This window comes from Zingiber officinale, chromosome 10B, assembly GCF_018446385.1.
Source record: "Zingiber officinale cultivar Zhangliang chromosome 10B, Zo_v1.1, whole genome shotgun sequence".
NCBI classification, from domain to species: Eukaryota; Viridiplantae; Streptophyta; class Magnoliopsida; order Zingiberales; family Zingiberaceae; genus Zingiber; species Zingiber officinale.
Window position 1 is genome coordinate 38404289 of NC_056005.1, and position 6833 is coordinate 38411121.

Consider the following 6833-nt stretch of genomic DNA (forward strand, 5'->3'; position numbering starts at 1 on the left):
GGATTGAAACCCATTTTGAAATCCTGAGAATCACAAAATTAAATATTTAGTCAAAACTTTAGAATTTAAAATAATATGGATTCCTCGAACAATATAATTTAAATTCACCAACACCTCAAAACACCGTGAATTTCGTATGCCACGATAGTGTGGACGTATACTAATTCAAACATTTGTAAGAGGAGGTTTTACCCATTAATTTTATTATCTTGTCAATCTAACTTTATGACAAATAAAATTAATAGTTGGTTTATCTTCGGTCACACAAATAATAGCAGTGACTCTGATGGGGAGGATACTATTAAATGTGTCTAAGTGTATACCATTACTTGATACTTAGTCCATTAATTAGAATTGTGCCCCTTCAGATGGAGAAGATCACACAAACCTAAATAATTTCCTATAATCATCCATAGAGGAAGTTTAATCTAGTGATCCGCAAACAAACTCATCCGATATGGAGAAAGGTACTTAAAGCCAACGTGCAAGTTTGTATGCATCACTTACAGTAATGGAGACCGTGAAATTTATTTAAATAATTCCTCTCCCACTTAGTTATTTAAAATCGAGGAATTTTAACATGCACACACATTACACATGCACACAAGCACACAAACACAGCATATAAAGGCAATAAATATGAAAATAAATTTCCAACTATTATGGCCTCATCCATCAATGTCCTCCGTATGCCACCAACCCTAGCAGCCACCAACCCTAGCCAGGTGAGGAGGAGAAAACCTAGCCGTCGACCCTAGGGTTTATGTCGTCGCGTCTATCTTGCTTCCTTCTTCGACGCGCCTCCGGTCATCAAGGTAGCACCACACATAGCAAGCCGCAACAATAAGAAATAAAAAATTACATTTATCAATCATATATTCCACGAAGAAATGTACATGTAATCTAGATCGAACAAAATGTAAAATAAACTAATATATCTCCGGCTGTATTTAATAATTACAATCATGCACACACAAAATATCCTCGACATGCCCGAGGGTTCAAATCACATACAAACACAATAGGTCATAATAGTTGGTGATCCAGCGATAAGAACAGGAGACCCCCGTTCCGGGGAGTCAATGCCACGTGGAGGTCAAAGGGCCAGGTGGTCGATCGGACAAGGATGGATCGACCGAGAAAAGGTTGTATCGGTAAGCCTACCGAAGAAGGGTGGGCCGACCGCCCGGTCGGCCGACCAGTGTTTACCTGATGGCAAAAGGCGCCCCGGCAGGAGTTGGGGTTCCGACGCTCGTTGAACAGGATTAGAGGGCCGAGCGGATGGCACGCTCGGGCGAAGATATAAGGTAGCATACTGCTAACAGTCTCCACAGAGCACATTGCCGAGAATCTCCCAAGTAGATCACTCTATATGACCGGCCGGACGTAAGGCAAGTGCTGGCCGGCCGGATGCCCAACAAGGAGTAAGGAGAAAAGGACAAGGGACATCTTCTGACAGCGAGCATGCTCTATAATCCGGCCATACTCCAAATCTTACGACAAGGGGTTCTGCTGTCCCATCAAAGACATGCTTGGACTGTAGCAGTATGATGTCAGGTAAGCTTGCTGACAGGCCCTTATTGGGGTATGGGCTGAGGACACGTGTTTGCCTAGGTAGCACTACAACAAAAATCCTCATAGACATCGGTTTTCCACCGGTGTCTATTTCATTTTCGACCGATGTCTATGAAGCCGATGTTAAAAGTCTGCCATTTTAGATATCGGGTTAAAACCGGTGTAGTATCACTTAACGACACCGTTTCATAAACGGTGTAAAACCGATGTAATATTGTATGTTAATAACACCAGTTTTGGCAGCGGTAAATGACCGATGTAATATTAGTTAATAACACCGGTTTTGCAACGGTGGAAAACCGATGTAATATGTATATTTTTTAACAGCACAAATTTGATTTCCGAAACAATGAAAAACAGACAATAATAAAAAAAAATACACAAATATTCACAAATTATACAAATATTCTTCATTCAACAATATCCATAAAATACACAAATATTCATAAATTATATAAATAATCTTCTTACAACAATATCCATAAAATACCCAAACATTCTTTTTACATCAAAAGCTAGCTAATAGATATCAAAATCAAGGTAGAACATTCTTTTAACACATCAAGGTAGAACCGCACTTCAAATGTAATCTAGCATGCATTCAGCCCACTCGAACCGCACTTCATCAATTTCAACTCTGGAGTACTTGAGATTTGTAAACTGTAAAAACACATAAATAATATATTAGTAAACCAAGACCAAAGATCATAGTTGAAAATGCAATAAGAGCACCAGGTAACAAGATGACTAATTGGAATGCTTAAAAAGATAAACATTCATCAATTATCTCAACCACATCATATAGTGATAGATCTATGAATAACAGGTTCAAATCTAACCCTTGCATCCTTTTGGGAGGCAATCTAATTTGATAAACGAGCAAAAAGATGATTTACTCAAAATTAGTTTGCATTTGTAAAAAACAATATCACTTCTGATACTTTATTTTGTACATTTTATCAGTTAAAAGGAAAAAAGTACACTTACCACATTGAACACAAAGGGGCCTCTTTACCTGGAGACAAATTCATGTTCAGAAACAGATACTGAGACAAATCAAATTAATAGATGTGTAAATATTAGTGGAACTGTTTCTTTCGTTTTCGGTTACCTGTTTCAAGATCATGCCAAGGATGGGCAGCCACTGATCTCTTGGACAATGACGACAATATCCTTTCATTCAACTTTGGAGCTGCAACATTCTCCTGTTATCCGCTCATATTTCTACATACATAACAACATAATAAGGAGTATTTGAGGAGATTGCAAGAGTTTATTGATAACAAAAGTCCAAGGTAACTCATGATCCATGAAAAAAATATATAGAGAGAAAACAAAAAACTAGCAATCTGGAAGTTTTGCGCCTTGGCATTATCAGAATGAAAGTTTAGTAATATGATAGCTGACGTCAAACAGAGTTGCAAATCCAAAAGATGGTCATTTGTTCCCCTATTATGGAAGTTAATTAACAATTGAGCTTGTATCTAACAAATTAAAGAATGAAAAATTACTGGACAAGTTGGAAAATATGTTATTGTTTCATTTTTATGCTCGCATAATCATTGTGGTACTAATGAACCGTATACAAATTACAGGGCACTAATTGGATAATCAACCAACTGCTTGCATTTAAAGCAATGTACAAGGTTTCATCACTTAACAAGACCTCATAAAAACAAGTCCTTCATCAAGTTCACTAGCATAACTACAGCAGATCGATAATTCATGAATAGTTTAATGATTTCAATGCAAGTAAATGATCAAAATCAAGACTAAAAGAGATTAAAGAAGGAACCAGAACTGAGAGTGCGATGCTTTTACCTTGACGAAGGAATCGTTTAATTGAGATGTGTGAATATTAGTGGAACTGTTTCTTTCGTTTTCGGTTACCTGTTTCAAGATCATGCCAAGGATGGGCAGCCACTGATCTCTTGGACAATGACGACAATATCCTTTCATTCAACTTTGGAGCTGCAACGTTCTCCTGTTATCCGCTCATATTTCTACATACATAACAACATAATAAGGAGTATTTGAGGAGATTGCAAGAGTTTATTGATAACAAAAGTCCAAGGTAACTCATGATCCATGAAAAAAATATATAGAGAGAAAACAAAAAACTAGCAATCTGGAAGTTTTGCGCCTTGGCATTATCAGAATGAAAGTTTAGTAATATGATAGCTGACGTCAAACAGAGTTGCAAATCCAAAAGATGGTCATTTGTTCCCCTATTATGGAAGTTAATTAACAATTGAGCTTGTATCCAACAAATTAAAGAATGAAAAATTACTGGACAAGTTGGAAAATATGTTATTGTTTCATTTTTATGCTCGCATAATCATTGTGGTACTAATGAACCGTATACAAATTACAGGGCACTAATTGGATAATCAACCAACTGCTTGCATTTAAAGCAATGTACAAGGTTTCATCACTTAACAAGACCTCATAAAAACAAGTCCTTCATCAAGTTCACCAGCATAACTACAGCAGATCGATAATTCACGAATAGTTTAATGATTTCAATGCAAGTAAATGATCAAAATCAAGACTAAAAGAGATTAAAGCAGGAACCAGAACTGAGAGTGCGATGCTTTTACCTTGACGAAGGAATCGTTTAATTGAGATGTGTGAATATTAGTGGAACTGTTTCTTTCGTTTTCGGTTACCTGTTTCAAGATCATGCCAAGGATGGGCAGCCACTGATCTCTTGGACAATGACGACAATATCCTTTCATTCAACTTTGGAGCTGCAACGTTCTCCTGTTATCCGCTCATATTTCTACATACATAACAACATAATAAGGAGTATTTGAGGAGATTGCAAGAGTTTATTGATAACAAAAGTCCAAGGTAACTCATGATCCATGAAAAAAATATATAGAGAGAAAACAAAAAACTAGCAATCTGGAAGTTTTGCGCCTTGGCATTATCAGAATGAAAGTTTAGTAATATGATAGCTGACGTCAAACAGAGTTGCAAATCCAAAAGATGGTCATTTGTTCCCCTATTATGGAAGTTAATTAACAATTGAGCTTGTATCCAACAAATTAAAGAATGAAAAATTACTGGACAAGTTGGAAAATGTGTTATTGTTTCATTTTTATGCTCGCATAATCATTGTGGTACTAATGAACCGTATACAAATTACAGGGCACTAATTGGATAATCAACCAACTGCTTGCATTTAAAGCAATGTACAAGGTTTCATCACTTAACAAGACCTCATAAAAACAAGTCCTTCATCAAGTTCACCAGCATAACTACAGCAGATCGATAATTCACGAATAGTTTAATGATTTCAATGCAAGTAAATGATCAAAATCAAGACTAAAAGAGATTAAAGCAGGAACCAGAACTGAGAGTGCGATGCTTTTACCTTGACAAAGGAATCGGAAGCGATGAGGGCGTAGTGATCGGGATCGGAAAGAGAGAGATCCAAACGCTTCGATCGCACAAGCACCTATCTTTGAGCAGTATCTGACATCCAAGTAAGTCAAATTGCACAATCTTGGTGCAACAAGTTTGACAATGGCATCATTCATTTCACTTCTTGGAAGCTCCAACCTCTGAAGGGAACCAACACTAGACAGATAGAAGAACAGCAATAGTGACGATCAGTCATCAAAAAATAGTTCACCCAAATCTTTTAGAGGACTAAGTTCTCACCAAACTCAAATTGACCTACTAACAAGGAATGAATGTGTTATCCTCCAAACAAACAAAGAACAAATTTACCAGAGAGATGTCATCTAGAATGGTAAGTTACAGTGTGGTAATTGGCGAGAGGAATTTATCAACAAACTTTAAAAAAAAAAAAAATTAGTACGAGGGAAGCATAAAAAGTGGATTATCCTTTGCACCTCTAGTTGTTACTCCTACAGGAAGGTGCCATGATGTATGTAGTTGGCAAAGACAAATCTAAAATAGATCTTCATTAAAAAGATGAAATTTCCAAATCGAAGGCGACCAGATAAAGCACAACTTCATGAGAACTTTTGTCATTTTGTACCACGAGCTTGGTTTGTTTATCAACAATTTGTATAATTGAGAGTGATAGCGACAGACATACTAATTAAGTCATCATTTAACGAAGCTATCTCCATGCATTAAGCAGATGCAAGCTATTAAATTCAAGGGTATTAATCAGCTTGAATGAGATGAGATGAGATCTACATACTGGTCAGCAATTAAGGTGAACATGGACTCGGTATGGAGGCCGGAAACACTGAGCCTGCGGAAGGAGCCACAGCTGCGATCTATGAGCACGTGAAGCATTTTATCGAGTTGCTTTGGCTTGCAGTGCTGGTTCCACTCGGCGATGTCGATTTCCTGCCAGCAGTAGGGCCCCAACACTACCCGCGACCACGATTTACAGACCCTAGGAATAACGGTGAGGATCTCTTGGAGAGGGAGGTTGCGGAAGATGAGGCCCAGGGCATCGGGGATCAGCTCCTCCCACGCCCTCGCATCACTTCCTTCAGCCATGTCGTTGCCGCCGCCGAGAGGAATCAACCTACATTCCTGTTCGAGCAACCATATCAACCGGTGAAATGAAAAATTCCAGGAGTTTACAAAATGAGATGAAGGTAGATTCACAGGAAATTAGGAGCCAGAAACAAAAATCCAGGAAAATTATAAACAAATAAGACAAATGAAGAAATCAACTAACAGATCCACGGAGACATTGAAATGGAACCCTAACAAGTAACACCTCCGTAGTGGAATCTCGGGCGACCAAGGAAGGGAACTGCCCTATTAACGGCGGGAAAAGAAAAGAGTTTAGGTCGAATTGAGCTCCTCAGAGTTAAATGAAGTGCCAAATATCACAGCTTTAGCTACTAAAAAATAAGTATAAGAAACAAAAAATCAACTCTCAGAGACAACCAAATAACTGGAGTTAAAAAAGTGGAGACCCACCTGACTTCGAACTGGATGACACTCCGTAGACGGATGTCTTCCCTCTGACCCAACAGTTACCCATTAATTATCCAGGAACTACCAATACAACTCACCAGGCGCGAGATCAGCCAAAGATGATCTTTTTCACAAGTAGGGTTGAGGACAGAGATAGGAAGGCATCCACGACCAAAGCTTACTCCTTTCGGTGAAGGAAGCGCACGGGGCTGCTGCTCTTGCCTCGCTACAGATTTTTACTTGGTGCCAGACCGTGCGATAGTGCCCAAATTGTTCACCAGATCTCCTTGGTGCCAGACCGTGCGATAGTGTTCGGTTTTAGTATTGTTCTTGATGAACAC